The sequence below is a fragment of the Artibeus jamaicensis genome, unplaced genomic scaffold (assembly GCF_021234435.1).
Source record: "Artibeus jamaicensis isolate MK-2021 breed Jamaican fruit bat unplaced genomic scaffold, CSHL_Jam_final contig_233, whole genome shotgun sequence".
In the NCBI taxonomy this organism is placed as follows: domain Eukaryota; kingdom Metazoa; phylum Chordata; class Mammalia; order Chiroptera; family Phyllostomidae; genus Artibeus; species Artibeus jamaicensis.
The window spans coordinates 34,901,926-34,926,795 of NW_026521486.1; the positions used below are offsets into that span (position 1 = coordinate 34,901,926).

Here is a 24,870-nt window from a genome sequence, read left to right on the forward strand (position 1 = left end):
GGAGGGTTGAGAGCCAACAGAGACACGATGCCAAACTGGTGGGCACGGAGGAGATGAGAAGTGAGGGGTCAGTGCAAGCAGAAGAGAGCTGGAGCAAGACATGGAGGGAAGAACCAAGTCCAGATGACAAGCACTGCAGCGCAGGAATTCCCTTTGGGGTGGTCAGTCACGGTCCTGATGCAGGCGCCTGGTGGCCTCCACTCTCCTCCCCAAACCAACTTTGCATTTACTCTGGGCTCTTAGACTTGCAAAGCAGAGTTTCCATTCCCCTGATTATGAATTCAGATAGACAGACCGTTGATTTTCCAGATAATTAGGTTGCAAAATAAGACTACCTTTACTAAACACAGACCCTGATAGCAAGCCATCAGCGGCCCTGGCTCTGGGTTCACACCTGTTCAACCATCCTGAACTGTCAGCGGTGATCAAGCAGAAAAAAAACTCTGAGTCTATTGTGATTTTGGATAGAGGCACTAATGGTTTTTCTCACCTGTGGTTTTTATTATGTTTCAGAAATTCTGCTTCAGACATGCTGAAGCTAATGAAATAATGTATTACATATTTCTGTCCTGTTTCATATTATTTCATGTTCCTGCTCATGGTGGCAGAGGGATGTGGGCTCTGGGTTTACTGTCAAGAAGACCTGGGTTCAAATGCTGTTTCCCCCAGACCAGCGGTGTGACCTTGGGCAAAGCATTAATCTGTCGATCTTCACAAATGTAACACAGAAATGGCAGTGCCTACCTCTGAGCAGTTGTTGGGTTGGTGACAATCATGGAGGACAATTGCAGCGTGGTAGGGTGGTACCATTTATTAAATGGTAGCTATTATTTTTCCCATAGGAGCTACCTGGTCAAAATTATGAGTATCATTGAATATGATTTGAAAATAATTGATGGATTAAGTAACATATTTTAAGTTCAGGAGACATATCTACTGCTTTCAGTGATCCTTCCCTTTGCTAATAGGTGAACAATGATAAAACAGAGGGCCAGACCCGTTGATGTGACTTTGTGCTAACGAGATGTAATTATATCTCATGCGCTGGTTGGAAATGGGCAGTACTGACCACTGCCTTATGCTTTTAAATCACACACTTAGACAGCTCTTTTGAGAGATCGCGCAGTTCCATAATTGTGCTTAAATGAGGGGAAATGCTGTCAGCCCATGCTTTGTCGAAAGTTCAATCCTCATTCAGGTCTTAAGTGAATGACATGGACGAATTAAGTTTCAAACTTTGTTAGCTGGCAATGGGAGATGTATTGACTTATTTATTCTAATAATAATGGCGAGAAGCTCTACAGCAGTCACTCTGTGCTGTGCTCTATTTGAGTGTTTTAACTCATTTCATTGCTCAACAACGCGTTGACATACGCACTGTGATGATGCCATTTATAGTAGGAGGAAACTGAGGCAGGCACTGAAGTGATCTCTCACTCTCCCGCTCTCGGCACGGCAACCTCTACAGTGTCCAGACAGAAGAGGAAAATGTCTGTCCACCATCGGTGAGTTCATTTAGAGAGGAGCGGGTTCACGGGGCCAGAAGAAATATCTGAAATGCTGAGCCCAAGGTTTAGCTTTGCAGCTATTTGTTTGCCTGACCATGAAGGGCAAGTACTGGACCTCTGCAGACCTCAGTATTCTCATTCATAAAGTGAGGACAGTATACACCTGTTGTGAGGGTGACTGGTAATATGTCTGACACAGAAGAGATGCCCGAGAAATATTAGTCCCTACCTTGAATACTAAATATCTAAAAATATTCGAATGTGCCATGATTGGTGGTTTTTTTCCTCCTGGAAAATAAATTCTTGATTTCTTTTAACATTTCAGCATTAATAAAAATCCAGCGAAGTTTGATCATGCAGTTGCTAATTGCAGAGCGTCTTCTTTGTGGAAGGCATTTTCTAGATCGGGGCTATCCAAGCGCTGTCACTGTGGTGATGGAAGGTTTTATAATCTGTGCTGCTTGATAGTTGCTAGCTACCTGTCATTATCAAGCCCTTGAAATGTGGTTAGTTTGACTAAGACACTAAATGTCTTAGTCAAATGTTAGTAAAATGTTTTATTTTATTTAATTTTAACTTATTTAAATGGAAGTTGAAACAGCCCCGTGTGGTTAGTGGGTGTCCTGTTGCACAGCGAAAAGCTATACACTCTCAGTCAGGTCCAGACGATCAGCAGACGCTTCTTTGAGGGAAAGCCAGGACAGTTTCTCTGCCTGCTCTTTCTCAACGGTGCCTCTGATGATAGGCATTTGTGTAGGGAGAAAAAATATCAATTATCAAGCATAAATTCAGGTAAATAGAGGAATATTATAGCCAATGACCTCTAAGTTTTATATTTGACAGATCCATTTAAATTTTACTGGAACCAAATGATATAACTTACCAACATTTTAAAATACTGATCATGAATTTGCTATGAATATTTTAGTCACTTCCCATAAATAGATAGTAATATAATAATTTTAATACTGCATGTATACCATATGTCTATTAGGTTTGGATATAGGCAGCAGTATGCTGGTAAATGTTTAATGGTCCTCTGGGAAAATGTGTGCGTGCGTGTAGTTTGTTATACATTTTCCTATTATACAGGATGTGTAGCAAAGCACTCATGTACACGTTATGCCTGTAAATCCATATAACCAATTGATTGTCACTGAATGCTTTTGATTTGTGCCAAACTCTTTTATTTCTTGTTAGCCTAGTCGGCAGTTAATTCACAAGTATACAAGGTCTATCCAGAAAGTATCCAGCCATGTACTGTGAAAAATAGAGACATTTATTGAAGAAGATACAAATACAAGAAACATTGTACATAGGATAATGATGCTTCAGTGCCCTTCAAAGTAGGCACCTTGGGACTCCACACAGTTCTCCCAATTGCCATCAGCTGTCCTGTCATGTGTGCTTGAATCTCATTGACAGTCTGAGATCTCTTCCATTTCAAAGGTGATTTTAGTTTTGGGAAAAGCCAGAAGTCACAAGGCCACCAAATCTGGGCTGTAGGAGGGCTGAGTCAACTGGATGACTTGATATTTTGCAAAAAAAAAAACTCTGCAGGAGACATGATGCATGAGCAGGCATGTTGTCATGATGAAGCTGCCAGTCACCAGTTGCCCATAACTGTGGCCTTATGAATCATCCAAATAGTTTCCGTGGAGGAATGTTCAAGCTTAATGCAAAATGAGATGCAGATTCGTTGCTTTGCTCATTCAGCCAGTTTGAATGCAACAGCCACACAGTACACATGCTCACTCAACGGCATCTACTGCCCCCACCGACTAGTTCAATGAAGTCATTATTGTTCACACATGTGTATTGGAGTCCACTCTCCTTGGCTGCCAGGTTACATCAATGTCACATAAACCATTGCCATTTACAATGGTCAGACTGTTTCTGGACAGACTTTGTAATTCTGACATGAATATTGCTTGATGTTTTTATATTAATAAGTAAGGTGAAAGTGAAACAATAAAGACATTTGTTAAACCTTGCTCATTCATCAATGATATGAGCAACTTCTTTACTAAATCAGATAATTTTCTGGAAAAAATTTCATAATTTTTTTGTGCTATTCACAGTGTAATGTCTACAGACATGACACACTTTAAAATTCAGTCTGTATGATCAATATTTTCTCTATCACTTTCTTTGGTCTAAACACTTGACAAAGTAATAAATCAAGCACTAACTTGTAGCATTTGCCAAATTCCATGATGTAAATACTCCTACCACAGCCAATTTCAAGCTACCAATGCAATATCACTGAAAGCAGAGTTGAAAAACTATAGTGGACATAACTAAACCTCAAAAGCATGGGTAAGAGTAAAATGTAGTATAATAATTACAAAGTGGTGAGTTTGGGTGATTTATTATTATTGTTCTTAGTATAATTTATTTAGTTATAAGTTTATGTGATGGAACTTCTAATAATGGCTAGTCCCAGAATTAGTCCTGTGTTCATCCACAATTTATAAAGAGGCCGCCCCGTGCCAGGGCTAAGGCTAGGCCTTAAATTTGAGTAAGACCTGTCAACACTTGCACCTTCCAGGATGCACTCTTCCCCTCACCCGTATCAGTATCTTCTCATTCACCCTGTGCGAGCTCATCTAGGCTTATGGCTTCAACTTCATCTTTATGCTGATGACTCCCAAACTTATGTTTCTAACTCTCCTGTTACAAGCTGCAGATTCATAAATCCAACAGCCTACTTCGTGACTTTCCTTGAATATCTTACAGTTATCTTAAACTCGACATGGATGTTCCAGCCAGGTACTTCTGGACATCCTTCTGTTCTAAATCCACCTACTCTTCCTCTGTTCTTCACCGTTCTCAGTCAATAACACTACCACACACCAGTTGATTGAGCCTCCGATTTATGACTCTTCCCTGGTCCTTCTCTTTCATTACTTTCCATATCCAGTCTCTCAGCAGATTCTGTTTTGTTTGTATCAAAATATTTCCTGAATCCAGACAGTTTCATCACCTTCACTGCTAGGATTTTAGTCAAATCCTTTATGTCTCATTGGAATTACGGAGAGACCCCTACTTGGTTTTCCTTGCCTCTACCTTCCCTCATGCAGACCTTACACACAGCATGAAGAATGAGCACTAAAAAAATAAAACTCAGCTCATGTCATGTTTTTGCTTAGTATCTTTCCAGTGGTTATTTTTAGGATTAGAATGAAGTTTAAATTTCTTTCCATATCCTTTGCAGGCAGAATAATGGGCCCCCAAAGATGTCCACTTCTTAATCCCCAGAACCTGTGAATAAATATTGCCTTACATGGTGAAAGGAACTTTGCAGATGTGACTAAATGAGGACTTGGAGAGAAAGGGGAGGTCATCCGGGTGGGCCCAATGTTATGACAGGACCCATAGCGGAAGAAAGAGGTCAAAGAGAATCAGAGGCAGACGTATCCCTGGGAGGGTCAGGGAGATGTGACCTTGCTGGCTTAGAGGATGGAGAAAGGGGAAAGAACCAAGGAATGTGGGCAGCCTCTAGAAGTTGGAAAAGGCAAGAGAGGGACGCTGTCTTGTCAACACGGCGATTTTAGCCCAGCGAGACTCGTGTCAGAGTTTTAACTTACAGAACTGTAAGAAAATAAATTTGTGTTTTCTGAGCTGCTAAATTTGTAACTTCTTTTTTTTTTATCGCAGTGACAGGAAATAGTCTACAAGACCCTCCAAGATCTGCTTCCTGTCTGTCTCTATAATCTCATCTCTCGTCATTCTCTCTGCTTGTTCACCGTGCTCTAGCCACATACACCTTTGTTTTGCCTGTCTAAATTGGGATCCTTTCTTATGGCTCTTGTGCCAGTCATTTCTTTGTCTACAGGTTTCTTCCCCAGCCCTTCACATAGCTGGCTATCCATCATTTGGATGTTTGCAACCTCCTTAAATAGGCACTATTCCCTAGAAACTTTTTAATCTATGTTTTACTTTCTGAGTAGCTCTTATCAAGATCTGAAACTGTATTAATAATTTCTTTGTGACCTTGACAGCCCCTTTCCAGACATGGAAACTTCATGATGTCAGGGACCTAGTCTCTTATGTTCCCCTAGTAAGTACTCAATGAATATTTGTTGCTGAAGTGAACAAAAGCATGGTGCCCTGAGTCAGGATATGCACAGTCTATGGGAGAGAAGACACATAAAGGGGTGTTTATAGAACAATGTAATGAACGCCTGTATGGGGTTCATAGCAGGTGTCATGGGCACCTGTAAAAAAATCATGATGGGCGGCTTTTGAGAGGAATGACTACTAGGAGGAATCTTGAAGAGAGAGTGGAAAGGCAGATGCCAGGTAAAAAGAAGCAGGTGACTTTTCAGGCAGAAGATACTGAAAGGGCAAGGACACAAAGGTGTAACATTGAAAGGGATTATGGGTATTGCCTGTGCTTTGGCTACCTGGAAGCCTACAGTAACAGGTGAAAAAATGCCTCTTCACAGAGGACTTTGTATGACCTACCAAGAGTTTTTTTCATTTGTCAGGGTAGCAATTAGGCCCCTCAAAGTGTTGTCAGCAGTGTCAGTTTTGCATTGTAGAAATGTGTTCTGGTGACACCATTGAGAATAGGTTGAAGGGGAGGCTGCTAGAACAAGACACCATGGGAGGACGTGGCCACTGTCAAGATACGAGACCTTAGGGCAGTAACCCTGAAGATGAGAAATATATCAAAGGTAGATCCCATGAGATTGGTGACCAATTTATTGTGTGCTGTGTGGGAGAGAAAGGATTAGGAATGACTCAGGGGATTTTGGCTTGGGTGACTCGGCAGAGAGCAGTACTGCAAACTAGAACAGAAAATACAGGAGGACAACGTGAGACAAATTGCACTATGACACATTTGAGGTGCCATGGGTGGGGGCATATCTCAGAGACACTGGAGTAATTGAATCTGAAACTTGGGGGAAAGAAAGATCGAGGCTAGAGATTTAGATTTGGTGGTCAGTGGCATCCATGATGTGAAAGGCTGAGCTATTTCCAAAGGCAGAGAGATGAAGAGAGAAGTGGATTGAGAAGAGAATCCTGGGGAACACCAGTTTTTACATGTTGGATGGAGGAAGATAAGCCCAAGGGTAGGACCAAGAAGGCATCGTCAGAGAGTAAAGAAAGAATCAGAAATACACTCTCAGGGCCAGAAATGTCTGGCCCCTTCCTCTGCACCTGCAATCAAGCATTTATTTCACATATCGCCTCTTCCGGGTCCTTTCAAATGCATGTAATTGCTTTTCATTGAATCCCCATCACACCGATTTATATATATTTTATGACAATGATCACAATGAAACATTTCTGTGCTCTGGTTTAATAATCTCCCTCCCAGATTGTAATTTTTTTGGAAAGGAGTCTATGATTTACTTAGTTTTCATTTTCAATGGACTATCTTACCTTTATGACAAATGAATATAATCACTGACTGTAGCAAATATTTTGGAAAGTAACATTTATTTATATTTTCAATTAAACAGTAATCCTTTGAATAGATATAGGTGATGCCAAACAGCTAAGAAAGATTTCAAGATGACAGTAGTGTATCATCTTGATACATTGATCACTATGTTTCTCTGTAGTCATAATTCAATTATTTCTCGAATGTTTACTGTGCTCCAGCTATTCTGTCAAGTGCTTTAAACATGATTTCATTTACTCTTCACAATAACCTCGAGGACTGACATTATTATTATTATTATTATTATTATTATTATTATTCCCATCTCACAGATGGAGGGTAGGAATCTCAGAGACGTTGAGTAACTTGCCCAAGATCACACAGTGAATGAAGGGCTAGGATTGAATGCTGGGCAACTTGTCTCCAGTGCCTGCGCCTTTCAGACGACATCACAGAAAATCCTGTGCCAAGGCAAGTAGGGTGCAGGAGGGAAGCACTTCAGAGACCTGCAAGAGGATTTCTCAAGTTTAATTGCCTGTAATTAGGTATGCATTTTGAATGGTTAAAAATAAACAGTTGGCACATTTGCATGTGGAACAAATAGTCGCATTTTTGTGAGGTGACTTAAAACAAAGACAAATAGTAGGATAAGATCAAATCATTAACTAAGAGACTTAGAAAGCAGACGTTTGCCAGGCTGTACGGTAGCACAAACATCAAATACTGGCCGCCAGGATCTAAGGCAGGAACAGATGAATCTCATGGAGTAAAAGAACAAAACCAGGTTTTACTGCCCAAATGAGGAAATCTTTAAGAGCTATTGTTACTGTGGCGCTAGCAATAATATCACTTTCTCCTGTTTCTTTACTGTGTAACAAGGTAGCTAACGATCTTTGTTCTTACTGGCTTGTTATGATAGTAACACAGAAGGTATAAATTTTGTCTCTCTCTTAGACTGTGAGTCTCTCAAGAACAGATCTCAGTTTTTCTGTTAGTCTGCAGCAAATACAAAACAAGGGCTGGCAATGAATAGGGTACAACCTATAGTGATCCCTGCAGAAGGAGGTAGGCATGAGCTCTGTGATGGTGGGAGCTTTGCTGTTTTTGTTGTCTACTGACCTTCAGGATAGACACTGAGCTCAGTAACATATGTTGGAAGAGTCCATACAACAGGATTGTATAGACTGGTGCAATTGTCTGACAGATAAAATGGGTTTTGTGCTAAATCTTTTCATTTCTAAGGTCTGTGGTTATGTTATTCATAGTCTAAATTCCTGTTAAAAATTATGAGTTGGCACTTTTCCTCTCTGCCAATACAGTACAAACTCTATTTACTTAAAAGTTTACTTTTCAGATTATTCAATGCAATGATAAATTTGTTAATATATAATCGCTTATTTGGTACTTATGAAGTAGCAAAACTTAATAATTTTTAACTATTATTTCAATTATTTGAATAATAGAACAGCTTTAAATGATCATCTTACTATACTATTGGGGGGAAATGAATTCTAATAATGGGAGATACCACCTATCAAATCCATATTTCATGAATTGTATTTAGTCTGTCTGTTGTGCAATTTAAGAAAAACTCCAATTGGCCTTCTGTCAAACTCTTGTCACATCTTCATTTGCGTAATCAGACCTCACCAGCCAGAGAGCACTATTGTATTATTCAGGTTGTATTATTCAGGACTCAGCCCGCTACAGTGGCAGAAAGCGAATAGAAATGAGCTGAAGCAGTGAAGGAACTTACTGGTCTGCACAATCAGCGAGGGATGGGCCAGGTAACAGAACTATGGACTTGAACATCAGACCTTCTCTTCATCTCTTATCTCCAGTTCTCTCTGCAAATTAACTTTAATCCAGTTTGTAAAGCCAGTTTCTTCCTCAAGGCCCAAAGTGAGGTGGTGGTGGTGGTGGACTGCAACTTTAAGGCACATCTTCATGGCTTTGGAAACAGAGACAAGGTGTAAGCCTTCCGGTTGCCATTCAGGAAAGGGCTCTAGCTAGGTCCTCTCGAGGCATTTGATCAATTTTTGTGTCCTAGGACTGGTAAGGAGCACTGACCCCTTAGTCTCCTTAACAGGTCTGCCCCTGTGTTTGGGGGTGAGGTGTGATCTGCAGTAAAGGAGAGGGTAAGCAAGCAGGGCAGGCAATAAACAGTAGTGTCTGCTACACTTGACATTAGCATTCGTACCCTGATGGCTATGAGCTCCCACACGGCAGACAGCAGGAAGTTCTGTCTTATACAGAGCCCCCGTCCACCAATACTTCTGGCAATCCTCAGGATGCCTACAAGTATCTAAGCCTCAGTCTTGGTGTTCGCTCTTTACCGGGCACCGAGCTCCTTACGTGAGGCAGGAATGGCACCACCACCTCAGCTTTAGACCGGGCACTGATGGAGATGCATTTCCATTCCATGAACACAAAACTGGAACGCTGCCCCCAGGGCCCTCTTCCAAGAGCCTGCAGTTCTCAGTCTTGCCATGGGTTCGTTCCTTCTAACTAATGTGTCTCGAAGAGTGGGAGTATGGAATGCACGGCAAGACCGCAAGTGCCCATGAACGCATGGTACAGTACACAGGCTCAGTGCTCAGCGGGGCCGGGACTCTGTAGACCCGCACGCGTACATTTCACCCACGGGCCACTCAGTACTCTGAACTCTGTTCCTGCCACTCTGTCTACTGCTGCCATGTCACCTGTGGAGACACGGGCATTTTTGCAGCCTGTGGAGCTGGAAGGCAGCCTCTCCTGATGTTGGATAAATTACAATGGTGGTGCCCTGAATTCAGAGAGACGCTTGCCACCCCACAAGTGGGAAGCGAGGAGAATGGCTGGTACCTTTCCACCTGCATAACAAAGGCAACTGGTTTTAGCTGTACAGCTTTCCAAAGCATGTCTGTAAACTCTCTTTCAGAATACACGGACTCCTTTGGATGCTGTGGGATGGCACAGATTCTGGTGTCACTTTACACGCAGCAGTGTGACTATGATGGTAGCCTTCGTTGTTCTTGGGATGAGTACCTGGAGCGCCCTCAGTCTCACCCTCATCTGATCTCTGTGGGGGCTATTTCCATTTAAGAGATATTTTATGCTGTTAAATTGTACCACCAGGAGTGATTCTTTAATATCAGTTGATTTAGTCACTTGAATGATTCCTCGAAATGCAGATTCACATTAACTTTTATATTTACAGGAACCTCACCCTCTCCGCACAAACTATTAACTTTTTAAACCATGCGGAAAGCAAGTTAAGGCAAATTTACTACTTGTAAGTTTTTTATAACAGTTTTATTGAAATATAACTCATATACCGTAAAATCCACCCATTTAAACTGTATAGTTAGTTTTTAGTGTATTCACATAAGTTGTGAAACCATCACCCCAATATTAGACCATACTCATCGTCCCAGAAGGAAACCCCCTTACTCATTGTTAGTCACTCCTGCTTCTTCTCCCTCCTTCTCGCCAGCTCTAAGGAACCACCCACATACTTTCTGTCTCCTGGATTTGCCTGTTAGGGACATTTTATATCAGCAGTGTCAAAATTATTTTCACCGGGGCCCACATCAGCCTCACAGTTGCCTTCAAAGAGCTGAAATAATTTTAGGACTGTATGAATATAACTATTCTTTAACTGTTAAGGAGTTGAAATTACCTTCAGCCCTTAGAAGGCAACTGTGAAGCTGATGCGGCCCCCTATGAAAATGAGTCTGACATCCCTGTCTTATACAAATGGAATCATACCAGATGTTGTCCTTTCTGTCTGGCTTCTTTCACTTAACATAATATTTTCAAAGTTCATCCATATTGTAACATGTATCAGCACTTCATTCTTTTTATTGATGAATAATATCCCATTGTATGGATATGCCATATTTTATTTGCCTGTTCCTTAGTTGATGGACATTTGGGATACTTCCACTTTTGTCCACTATGAATAATACATTGTGAACACTCACGTACGAGTGTTTGTGTAGACAAATGCTCTCAGTTCTCCTGGGTGTATATACCTAGGATGCAATTGCTGGCTCAGTCACTGCCAGGCTGCTTGCCAAAGTGGCGGCACCATTTGCATCCCCACCAGAAGTGTACGAGGGTTCCAGTTTCTCCACATTGTAAGGGATGTTTTAACAGAAGACATGATAAATGTCAAAGTGAGGTGTATGAAATCATGATCTCTCTTTATTTACTGGCAATAAGCTCAATAAACTTTACAATTTTATGTTTTTTATTATTGTTCAAGGGCAGTTGTCGACATTTCCTTCCATCCCCCCCCACCCATCCCCACCTCCCGCCCTCCACTTTTAAGACTTGCCTGATTCGAATTAAAACATACTATTTAAAATGCACACTTTTAACCATGAACATGCAGTGTAAGTCATATACAAGAATAAAACCTCAAAGTGCAGAGCAAGTTTATCCCACAAGTTTTAAAAAGTGACTGATAGCAAGGATTAAAGTACCTAAACAAAGATTTCAGGTTGGTAGGGTTCAACTCTTTTTCCCAAGATGCTCTTCGACACATAAATAAATTAGTAAATACAACTGGATAGGTGAGGATTGGGGGTGTTGCCTAATTCCACTTTCTGGAAATATCCATATCTGGCCCTTAGCTCAGCCAATACATTCTGTAACAGATATTTAAAAAGCATTCACACCTCTGTCTTTCACTGATAGAATTGCCTTTGAAGAAACATTGTACATAAGACAACTTTTTGAAACTTTAGAATATATATTTTGTGAAGTAAACACTTCATTTTATATAACAGAAATGGCAAAGGGATTATGAGATAATTGGTACAATTATTCTGTAGTTTAGAATTCTGTTATGTGAATTTCTGTCAAGGAAGGGGCTCCCAGATCTCGTCTGTGGATGACAACCCATAAATTAACACAGGGCACTTGAGGACCTCTGGGGGCAGGCCCTAGCTGCTTTCCCATTTTCCTGCTAATCTTCTTGTTATTCACCCAAGTGTCAAGTTATCTCTGTGGCTTTGTGTGTCTCAGCCTTACCTCGAGGCTATTTTGTGTCACCTGGCTTCTTCCCCAGATTCTAATTAGGGGGAAGGGCTAGGTTCAGCTACTGGAGGTGAACAAAGGGAGGTGCTGCCCAGTCTGGATTTATCTTCCGGGCACTGATGGGGAAGAGAACCTAAAACCAGTCCGAGTAGCATGGAGGCAGTGGGACTCTCCCGTTGAATGCTTTACAGCCAACTTTGTGAGATGAACATGAACACTGTGGGCTTTCATGATGACGAAGAATGGAGCGGACAGAAGGGAAAAATCCAGGAGTTGGAGCAAGCCAGAGTGCCCCTATTTGAGGTTTTACAATTTTGACACCTTGCAGTCTATTATATTTAAACTCAATTTCGCTGTATTTTAAGCATGGTTTTCTAAAACTATGTCTACATCAAATGAAAGCATGAACTCGAAAGATTGTAACTTGGTGAATTTTTTTTCTTACAAAAGCTTATTTTATCATTATGAGATTCTCTAATGTGACATTAGAGACATTTGTGCTCTAATGTGACATTTCCACTCACAAATGTCTTCAAAATAAATGAAGATTTTACAGGAATCACAGTGGAGAAAATGCTGTATCCACCCAATTATTACTGGCTAATCTTAGTGCAATGACTGTTCTTTTTAAAATTTTATTTATTTATTTATTTTAGAGAGAGGAGAAGGGAGAGATAAAGAGAGGGACAGAGACATTGATGTACAAGAGATACATCAATCGGTTGCCTCTCACACATCCCATCTGGGGACCTGGCCCACAGCCCCAGGCATGTGCTCTGACTGGGAATCGAACTAGCCACCTCTGGATTAGTAGCCTGTCACTCAATCCACTGAGCCACACCAACCAGGGCACAATGACTATTTTTATCTGTGTTGTCACACACTAAGACCTGCTGGGTGCCCCATGCAAATGCCTCAATTTTTTAAATCACAAATTATCTTATTTCCCATCAAGCATTGCCTCTGTTTTAAGGTTTGCAATTAGAAAAATTTAAAACCATCTGGAATTTTAAAATAATTGTGTATTTTTCTTCTGGAACATTTATCTAATGTGGAGAAGTACTTCTTACATAAATTGATGAGTATAGATAGACCTTACTTCCTTCATGTGATGTGTAAATACTATTTTTAAATTGACTATAGGTGTGATGCGGTTTATACAGTCCACCTTAAAAAGAATGATGTCTATGTGCTTGTGTTGTTATATTTGTAAACATTCAATACAAGTTTACTTATTCATAATTCTCATGATTGGAAACCCTAATGCTTTGTATTTTTTATATGTTTACCATGTGATTCAGAGTTATTATGACAATAGGGTTTATTTTTTAAATCATCAAAGAAAGATCAAATTTGTCCATGTGATATCAATATTTAACTCATTTTAATTTAGTATAAAAATAGGCTTTAGAGAAGCTAAACAGGAGAGTTGAAACCTAGCTTCATCTTTTCTTAGTTCTGACCTTAAAAAAATTAACCTCTTTTAGTTTCATTTTTCATGTCTTTCTTTTATTTGTAATCACATATAGCTCATAGGTTTTTCATGAGAATTAAACAAGCCAATAAATCAATATCACATAATTTGTATTTATTACCTGTTGCTTATTGCTATTGTCAATAACATCAATGACAACAATAATAATATTTTTAGAATATTATTCTGTTTGGGGTGTATGTTGTACTCTTTATTAGCCAAATAATGTGATACCCCATTACTCAATTACTATACCTTTCATTTTTCAGATTATATATATCACTACACATGCATGACCACACACACACACACACACACACACACACACACAAATGACCATACATACTGTACCTGAAGTATTTATTTTCCTTCCTTTTACCAATGAAAACAATGATTGGAGTTCTCTCGTTTTCTTCAGCTTTTCAAAGGAATGCATTATGAGGGAGTCATCATAGATATATATGCATGACATTTTTAAGGAGAGGCTCTCGGAGTTTAAATTCCCCATATTTGGCCCTATATTCTCAGTCAGTACTTTCGCCCATCTTCTCAAATGTAGGAAGAAACACGGGCACATAACTATGCTATATGGCGGACTGTCTCGGACTTGAAGATAATTCCAGCTGACTGAACACCGTGTTAACCCAGGGCACCCATGGTTTACAGCTCCCTCTTGATTGTGTCAGGAGGGGCTCAAGGCCAAGCTGGCATTAAGCATAAGAAAGAAATCACTTTGGAGAGAGCAGAGAGTGGATTTGACCCTGGGGCAGCACAGGGGTGCTCGGTTTCACCTGTCCAACTCACAACACGTCGAGTGTCACACAAAGCCCTGGAGCCGTATCTTGCAGCGAAATACTTTCACAAGGAACATGTCTCAGTGGAAGCTTCTGATAATGCTTCCGTGACACCTTCCCAAATACGGCTCCCTCCCATCGACGCTGTGGTCTGGGGACCAGCTCTAGTTTTACATCTAGATGCTATTAAACTGGCTTAATTATTATTTTTCACTTAAGCTAGTGATTTTATTTTCCCAGAAATGGCCAAGTCATTTCTTTGTCCTGTATGTATAGTTGAAATATGCTTCAAAAAGAGCTTGTTTACAAGTGTCCTTTTTAAAAAGGAATATCCAGTGAAAAGTTACATTTTTCCTTTTAGGGTAAAACCTTGTAATTTTTTAATTTGAGGGGTCATCTGCATCATTACAATCCACTTGCTGAAAAAAAATGTGTTCAGGGAGACCCTTGACACCCCAGAGCTGAGAACACTTTGTAATCAACAAGCAAAAAGTCCCATGTGGTGAGTGCTAGTGGATTTTGGAAGGGGGCTTAGGTTTTTGTGTTTTTAGCCCCTTCTTAAAACCTGGAAAGAGACCGTCATCACTGGGATTTGTGATGTATTCTGCGTGAGAATAAATTCTGCCTCTGGGAAAGTCAGAGCCAGGCCAAAATCACTCCTGGGATTTTGAAGTCTGAAGTCACTTGTTTGCCTCTGCTCCCTAGAGAACTCAAGAATGTTATTCATCAACCAGTGTGAACAGTGGTTGAGCAATGATTTGCTGTAACAATTATTTCCAGAACTTTTTAAGCTACAGAAATTTTTCTACATTGCTTTTCAGGCACTTGGAAGACAAACCCTGGTGGGGTTTTCAAGTGGGACTGAAAAATAAAGGGGCCAATATTTTAGAAATCTCCATGACTATTCCTTCAGAGAACTCTTAAATACTCTGCTAGTCTTTTGAACATGTTTTTTTGTGTTTTCTTTTTCTTTCTTTTTTAAAAAAATAATTATGCCATCATGCCAGCATGAGATCAGCTTTTGTTAAAACACCCAAGCAAAACCATCAAACATTACTAAATCCTTTTGGAGGTATAGAAGTGAGCAATGAGATAAAAGGAAGGGAGATAAAAGTTTGTTTTGGGGTGTTTAGATTAGTACTGGCATTATTTCCCTACTTAGACTTCTTCTACGCCATGAAAAAAATAGCCATATACATGGTGTTAATTTCTCTCTTGCTGTTACCTAGCATGATTGCTTCTTAAAATCCTCAATCGGGTCTCTAAACTTCTATTCAGAGGCATTTTTTTCATATAAACTTCCACTTTTGCAATTAGAAAAGTGTTTATTCATTCAGCTTGTATTTATTAAGTAGTGTGCATCAGCGATGTTCTCATGAAATTCTCAGGATGTATCAGTGAACAAAGTCCCTGCCCTCATGGACCTTGCAGTTAGCTCACAGAACATAACCTCTCTATGCTGGACAGAACCCAACCTCCAGCACGTTTAAAGGGTCCCAGTGGCCCATGGAGGGTCTATTACACATTGCTTGTAGCATGGCTGCAACTTCATTGACACGCTACACTTAAATATGCAGAAAATAAAAAGTTAAAATTTTTTGTCTGTATGTAATCTAATCCTCCTTATGTGCCTCTGCCTGATAGAAAATGAAAACAAAACAGCTAGATTTTTTTCTCATCTAATACAAGCAGTGACTTAACCAATGCTTTTGGCTAATGCTTAGTCTCTAGGTTGAAAGAAAGGGAGAGGAAGAGGCAGTGCATCAGACAACACTATTGAACGCTGGAAGACTATTCCTCAACATTTGGGCTATCCATAACTCAGTGATGGACACAACCCACTTTTAAATCTAACCTGCATTATCATTAATTTTTTCTTTTTTATTGAATTTATTGGGATGACATTGCTTAATAAAATTATATATGCTTCAGGTGTACGATTCTGCAATACATCGTTTGTGTATTGTATTGTGTGTTCACCATCCCAAGTCAAGTCTCCGTCCATCACCGTTCACCCCCCCACCCATTATTCTGCATTATCAACATTTCCCCCATCACTTTCTTAAGTCTAGACAATCAACAAAACGATAAATCAAGCCCTGACTTGCAATACCATTTGCAATTTCCATGGTGTAAATACTCTCACTGTAGCTGATTTCAAGCCACCACTGCGATGTCACTGAAGGTAGAAAAGATGTGCAACAGTTCATCATGGTGTCATAATGGTACAGTGATACAGATACACCAAACAGATACATCATCATAAATAACTTCAGGATCCTAGGTGCTAGTAAACATGTAGTAAAAGTAAAATAATTAGGAAGTAATGAGTTTTGAGAATTTATTGTCTTTGTTTTTAACATCATTTATTTTATTATAAATTTACATAATTTAACTTTTAATGGTATGTTTAATAGCTGTCTTGGAAAGTTTCTAAAAATAGAAGTATTGACTCTCACAAGTCATTATGTAAGGCTCAAACCATAGTAATCATAAATGATCTCTTTAATTCCCTTATCACTCTCCTTTGATCCAATGGCAAGTCATGTGGACTCTACTGCTAAAACACATTTTGAATTGCTCACTTCTCTACCACCATCCGAGTTTTCATCACCATCATCATCCCACCTGTATTCCTGCAAAAGCCTCTTAATGGCTCTGTCTCCACTACTAATGTGTCTACAGTCCATTCTTCACATATTTGAAAAATGCACATCACATCATAGCACTTCCCATCTTAAACTCCTCAACACCTTCCAATTGTCCTTAGAAGAAAACCCAAGGTCTTAGCTTATCCGATAAAACCCTGTGTGATTCGGCTACAGCCTCCCTGACGATTCCATCTTGCCGTTGTTGCATTCAGCCACTACATCCCAGCCACACTGGCCTTTCTTTTTCAAAAACACATTTACTTCGTAACAATCTCAGGGCCTTGGCACTTGTTCTGTCTGCTGAGAATGCTCTTCTTTCACAGCATTTCAGCTGGCTCATTCTTTATCAGGTTCCAGTGAAATGTCATATCTGTGATGGTTAATTTTATGTGTTAATTTGACTGGGTTATGAGATGCCCAGAAATCTGGTTAAACATGATTTCTGGGTGTGTTTGTGAGGGTGTTTCTGGAAGATATTAGCATTTGAATTGGTTGACTGAGTAAAGCAAAGTGCCCTCCCCGGTATACATGGCCATCATCCAATCTTTTGAGGATCTGAATGAACTAAAAGGCAAAGAAGGTGAATTCACTCTGCCAGGTTGTTGGAGCTGGAACATAGGTCTGTTGCCTTTGGTGCTCCTGGTTCTCAGGCCTTCAGACTTGGACTGGAATCTTCACCACCAGCTCTCTGGCTCTCAGGGCCTGAGCCACACCACTGGCTTTCCTGGTGTCCAGTTCACACATGACACATGGTGGGACTTCTCAGCTTCTGTAATTGTATGCACCAACACTTTATAATAATCTCTCACACACACACACACACACACACACTTATGTATGCATGTAGATATACATCTCCTACACGTTCTCGTCCCTGGAGAACTCTAATAAAGTGTCCTAGGAGAAGTCTGCCCTGACTTTTTTCATCTAAACTGGCCCTCACTCCTGTATCACCACTCTCACATTTCTTATTCACATGAACTCAGTGGAGGCCAAATACTCAGGCAAGTTACTGAATCTCTTCATGCCTCAATCTTATAATAATTTGTTAAACAGAAGTAACTATAACACTTCCCTCATAGGGTTGTGAAGACCAAATGAGTTACTATATATAAAACCACTTTGAACATTATCTGAATCGCCCTACTCATTGTATAAGTTTAGCTACTGATATTGTCATAGTTACTACTGTTATCGACATATTCAAAGTACCTATCACTGCATAAAGGTATTTTGTGGACTTATTTGTATACTTATTTATTGTCTTTGCCACTGGAGAACAGTGACCTTGAATAACTTAGGTATCGCTGCATTCCATCACCCAGACTAGGGCCTGGCACACAACAAGTACTTAAATATTTCTTCAAAGGCTATGTGTACAAATGAATAAACACAAGAACTGGTGGTGATACCATTCTGAGCTTTGGTTTATTTTTACAAAAAAATTATCAAAAAGACTTATAGACCAGCATTATCGAAAAGGCATAGCTTTATCTGTATGTGGTAGAATTCCTTGACTTCTGGCCCATATCGTCAAGGGCATCTGTGAATTCTATGGATACTGGTGCTTCATGAGTGCCAAGCAGCTGATGCCCCAGTGGTCTCAATAGTCACTATCTGGCTAAACTCAGCTTTTATAGTAAAGTTTAAGTAGTGAGAACTAGTAGCTTGCATCCATAGTAATGAATGAGCCCAGACACAGAACTAGGAGCTTGGAATTCCTGAAGTCTGGCTGGTGCTTGGGGGCTCAGTGACTGAGGAGAGGCCCTGCAGTGGTGATCTTTTGTGGAAGAGCTTGGAGTAGCCTCAGCATGGTCTCCAACGTTTGCTTTCTTAGTGGTTGTGTTTAGAGCAGATACATAATCTGGGGCAAAAACCTTATCTTGAGTGGACCTATCTTGACCCTGAGCAGGTGCTCAAGGGGGCAATTTAGAAAGGTCCATTTCCATACTTTTTGTTTTTTATTTAGATCCCTGGTAGGTCAAGAGATGGCAAGGTTCATGAAGATTTCTGCAACTTACACCTTGTTGATCTGGAAAACCAATTTTCCTCACTCTGCTGTGAGCTTTTGGAGATTCGACTGTGTGTCTTCCTTACCTGTGCACATTGAGTACCTACCACTGATACCTACACTGAATACTAATAACCTGTGGATGAAAGACAGGATTCCTGTGTTTAGAACACTCAATATAGCAACTGAAATCCTGGAAAGCAGGGCCTTGGTGAAGCCCTATGAAGTTCTGGAGGTTAGAAATTCTGAATAATCCCTCTCCCCCTTTTCACCAACTCCTCTTACAGAAGCACTGAGCAAGGGAGAGCCGTCTCCGGTATTGGACAGGCCCTGACATGGGTTAAATGACTAGTTAAACGAAACTGAGGAAGTTACCTAACTTCTCTGAGTTTTCTAATGTGTAAAATGGAAACAAAAATGGTACTTATGAGGATGAACTGAGATAGAGTTTGTAAATATTTTAGACCAGAATGCAGTATCTACTATGTGTTCATTACTGGACTCCATTAATAGGAATCGTGTAGAGAGGTTTTTTTTGTTTTTTTTTTTGCTGATTGTTTGCTTATTATCAGGAAGCATACTGAGAGATGGAGTGTGTCTAAAGCAGAATAAAAGTGGGTCCAATAGCACAGGGCCATAGAAGATCCAGAGCCAGAGTTGTGTTAGGAAGAAGAGGGGTTTGGGCCTGAAGGTTGGAGTGCTGTGACGGTAGATGTGTAGTGAGGAAGTTGGGCATGACAGCATAATGACAGAGAAAAGAGTCAATGGGACCCAGAAGAAATCAGGAAATTTTACTGAGAGTTATGTCTGGATCTCTGTCAAACTACTGGAGAGTCTTTGTTCTCTATTGAATATTTACTTATTAGAAAATCAAAATCAAAACCATGTTCTATGACCATTATATCAGAAGTTGGCAGTTGGCTGATTTTAAACTGACTAGTGTATTCATCGTATAAAGCAAGGCCACTGGAGAAACATGTATTTCTTTTTCTATTGTGTAGATCAAAGAATAGAGACTGAATTGTGAGTTAAAGTTGCTGGTGCAGACTGATCAGAAAAAGGTGAATCGGTAGGTAAGGAGGTGAAAATTGAAGAGAAAACCATTGTGAACACGGAAGAGAGGGCCACAGAGAAAGGGGATGGGAGCAGGCATCTGAAGTAGAAGGGGATGGCATTGTGTTGAGGGAGGGCAGAGGGAAAAACGAGCAATAAGTAAGCCTTCAACAGCACAAAACTAACCCTAGCTATATACTTAAATGGCTATGCATACAACTGTAAGACCTCAAAAGGAATAAAATCTTAACATTTAAGAAAATGTTCTTTGGCGTAGTAATAGACCAATGCTCCTTGAAAGGTTTTGTAATGCATGTGTAGGCGAGAGAGAAATTTGGTAGAAAGGAGAAGAGTTAATCTGAAAGAGGAAATTTGAGGTTAGAAGAACATGAAGGCAAATCATTCACAATGAATGTAAGGGAAAGAGCACAATTTAATAATAAATCAGGGGGACAAAGAACAGAGGTAGTAACGTCAGTGACCATGTATAACACATGAAGCCTATGGTGCCGACTGTGTGTGTATCATCACATTGATAGTCATAACGTATAAGTTAACCCATTTAAGAGGCCAGGTGGTGACTTGCTGGTGGGGAGAGAGAGCTGGGAGATAGGGGATCTGAGTTTTGTGCCTGGGCTCTTGGAGACAAAAGCACACATGCTTTGCATTTAGCTGGAGTCCCCAGGGGGCAGAGGGAGGATGATGAAGACAGGGAACGGATTGGGAAGGAAAGGTACAAAGAATTTTAGGTTAAAGAATCTCAGAATAAAAATAAAGCCCAGCAAAGAATAAAAAGAAGAAAGGAGCATCTATGAAAGAGTAAGGGAATTAATACTCACTGATCACCCTGAATGACTCAGGTCCACATAAACAATCTTTCATCCCACAAGAGCCTGTTAAAATAGATGTGACTTTCATTTACACAGATGAAGAGCTAGAGATGCAGAGAAGTCACCCGTTAACCACTTAGTTCATAAATACCAGGGCCAGGCTTAGAAGGGCCCTTCAGCAGCAAGCATTAGAAAGCCCACAGTATTTCCATTCAAACAGCTGCTTGGGAAAGGAAGTGCTAGGGCTGGGTGTGAGAGAGCAGAAATGGCATCTCCTTCAAATGGCAGGGTAAAAATGCAAATAAAGCATGACTAGAAAGACAAAAAAAGGAAATGAGAAAGGGAGGACCACAAGGTGATAATTAGGCCCACACCACACCACCTGTTCTTCCTTTGGCCAAAAAGGTCTTCAAGGCTCTGAGTGAAAAACAAATGTAGCAGCTCGGAAAGGCCAAGAGAGACATTTCTATCAGTCATCATGTGAAATGGTCAGTGATGTTGCAGAAACCCAAAAAATTGACAGGAAAGAGATTCCAGACAATAGACATACTGCTGATTGCAACAGATGTTTCATAGGAAATGAAAATTTTCTAAAGGAAAAAATACAGAGAGGAGGTCAGGAAGACACACTCTCTAAAGGTGCTTGGCAGGAGTTATGGTTACTGTATAGGACAGAAAGAGACATAGTTAGGTGTGAAAAACAACCCTGTGAAGCTGGAAGGGTAGGTTTTGTTATCACCATGTTCTATACAAGGAATCTGAGGCCCATGGAATCTGAGGACTTATCTACCCCCAGCACCTGAGTTTTAGAATCGAAGTGTCTGTCTCTGAACCTGGCATGCTCAATACTGTACCATTTCCCACTTGAAGAAATACATTTCTAATGGTGGATTTGAGGTGTCAGATAATGGGAGGAATATTTTTGAGTAGGGATCTTTACCTGTGCTGTACAGGTATTTCTTTTTAAACATCCTTTAGTTTTTAATTAAAAAAACACTATTATTTAGATGACAGTACATTCTGCTCAGTCTTATTAGTGCTGTTCATAGTTATGGTAGTGTTTTCCAGGTGAAGATTCATATAGAACTTCCAATCTGTATTGGCTAATAATTAGCAAGGTGAATGCTGACTTCACAAAGTGATTGTGACTTTGACTGCATGTCTTTTCTTTGCAAATGTCCAGGATTCAGTGATACTCTGGAAAGCAATTTTTTGATGGCCAGTTCAATATCATTCAGAGAAATAAGCTTCCTGCTGGGAAATATATGCTCACTCCCAGACTCTGGAGTCTTCATTTCACTCTTAAGCATGTCTAAGTAAAACTCCATGAATTATCTTTGGCTATTTATAACAGAATCAACTCGTTTAAGCCCGCAACAATTCACATTGGACATACTCATGATTATCAAAATTCACATTGGGTATACTCATGATTTTCAGTGGTATGCTGACACTCTTGAGCTGTTTGGGTTAGTAGTTTTGCTTCTTCTTTAATGAAATATGGGAGAATGTTACCCCCTCTTTGCTCACTCTCCTTCTATACAGTAATGAATAGAAGTCACTAGAAATCATGGTCAAAGTGACTTTGAAGTTTACTTTCTAGACCCTCGTGGCTACATTTTCTACCCCTGCTTCGTTCCACTGAGATAACGGAAACAGTCCACAATTATCAGGATTAAGTGGCTTGGTAGCAGTGTAGCATCCCCAAATCAAGGGACGAAACTCAGTTCCTTGACCACTATTCAGGACCTTCGTGAAGAAATCAGCTGTTTCCTGAGTCCAGATGGGTGGTTTTTCTTTTCTTTTCTTTTCTTTTCTTTTCTTTTCTTTTCTTTTCTTTTCTTTTCTTTTCTTTTCTTTTCTTTTCTTTTCTTTTCTTTTCTTTTCTTTTCTTTTCTTTTCTTTCTTTCTTTCTTTCTTTCTTTCTTTCTTTCTTTCTTTCTTTCTTTCTTTCTTTCTTTCTCTCTCTCTCTCTCTCTCTTTCAAACACATTTAATTTGGGATTCAAAGTATTTTTACAAGAAAGTCTTAGGAATCCCATGATTTACCCTCCCACCTGTGATAAAGTCATCCTAAAGGGATGGTTACTTTATCTTTTTTCTTTTCTTAAACTCTCAAATCTGAGGGAGAATACGTTTTTGTTTTAGGAAGTAGAAAATATGTTTCTCTAGGACAATCAGACCCACGTGGGACATTAATTAGTGCAGGGAAACCCTCTGGGATCCTCAATGCTAACTCTACTCATCGCTCAGCCCTTCCGCACGTGCTGCCCCCTCCCTCCCTCCCTCCCTTTCTATTTCTCTTTCTCTCCCCCCTTCTTTCTTCCTCCCTTCCCTTCTCCCATCCTCTCTTCCTTCCTCTCTCCCTGTCTTCTTTTCTTTTTTAATTCTTCTGTATTTGCACATCCTTACCTACTTACTGCCCTGGGCCATCTCTTCCCCAGGACATGACCATGTGGAAGCAGACATGTAGCCTTCCTGGCCATGTATGATATCCCCAGACAATAATCAGCTGGTCAGTACGCGGAGAAGGTTTAATAGCTTGGTTGTGGCACCTTCAGGCTCTGAGTGACAGGCTTCTTGCCCACTGCATCACAGGATCTTCTCTGACTATATTTATTGACTCTGAAAGGCCCTGGTGATTTTTTTTCATAATCAGACAGGCAGATGAGGTCCCAGTGGAGAAAGGCTGAAGGGAGGGTTACCGCATAAGCAGAGTTCAGAAGCCCCAGCAGACAGGGCTGCTCCCATCACAGACCAACAAGATTCCATGTAGTTTTTCGTGTCTAAGACTCTCTGATTTACCCACTGCCACATAGCGGCCCCTTTAAAACCAGGTTTTATGAGTCCCAGTTGAATGCTGTTGATTGTCCTCATACCATGGACATGACATTGACACCTCTCCTGCTGCTGTAGTCCATAGTGTGGTCAAGCTCAGAGGCACAGGGAGAGATATCTGAGGTCAGGACATCTTCCATCCAAGGGACAAGACCAAGGTTAGCCTGCCAGGAGCTAGGTTAGGCCAAGTCTCCTTTGCTCTATTGTCCTTAATTAAGACTCTTCCTAGCCACATGACCAGCTCTAGGGTCAGGAAAGCCAGAGGCTGCTTTCACTCAGCCCTGGTCGTACTTGGTGGGTGGGTGGTGCTGCCTGGAATGTGGAACCAGACCTTGGGGTGTGATGAACAGATGGATGCAAGCTACTGAGGCCTGATGGTCTGCCCCTGCTGGATTTGGGGTGAGGTCTTTAGGGCAGATGAGGCCCCGAGGTTAACTTTCTGTCCAAAGAATGAACTGAGTCATTCGGACAGAAGTTTTGCTAATGCCCTAGAAATAATGGCTGGTAAAACTGAGGAAGCTGGGACAGGCAAGGCAGAAACCTAGGCAACATGACCAGAATAGAGACTGGCTGCCAGAGGAAGATGGGGGCAGGCACTGTTTCTCAGGGGTCTGTCTAGAGAGGTGGGTGGGTATGTGCACTCAGGTAAGGATCCCACGGGCGGGTCGAGCAGCACAGCGGGTAATGCCCAGTGGAGCCACTTTTGATTCTGTCTTTCTGGATAACTACAGGAACCACCCTAGGGTGGCTCGGATTTCAAGAAGCAGGGTGCATTCTGTACCCATTCATGATGCTGATCAGGCCACAAACACAGGAAGGGCTGATAGGTGGATGTCAGAATAGGAATAGATGTGGTTTTTTAATATTCTTGTCCAGAGGACAGAACCCCAGATGGAGGCAGAATTTACAAAGAGACAGACATTGACTGAATGAGAAAAACCTATTTTCTAACCTTCCAGCAGCAACAAGTGCTTCCTGAGTGGTATTCTCAGCAATAACACGGGGCCTGGGATGTAGCCCCCTCTCACTGAACGGATGGCACTTGAGGGGGATCCCTTGCTAGAGAAGGGATCCCCTCTGACAGGCTCTGGACAGTGAAGGCATTGGCTCTGATACCTGTCCCCTGATGAGTACCTGTAGATGATTCTGCAGATCTGAGTGAACCTTCTCTCTGCAGCAAGACCCTTTTCCCTCGACTGCAGGGCTGGGAAATCTATCTCAGCCCAGAGGCCTGGGGTGCAGAAAGGGAGGGAAGTGAAACCAGACCTGCTTGGGGGGTGGAGCAGCCACTG

General features: G+C 40.9%; 1 pseudogene; it reads right to left on the bottom strand.

The window, feature by feature from the left end:
- Nucleotides 1-13,777: 13,777 nt before the first annotated feature.
- Nucleotides 13,778-13,861, bottom strand: LOC119049070 (uncharacterized; annotated as a pseudogene).
- Nucleotides 13,862-24,870: the final 11,009 nt, after the last annotated feature.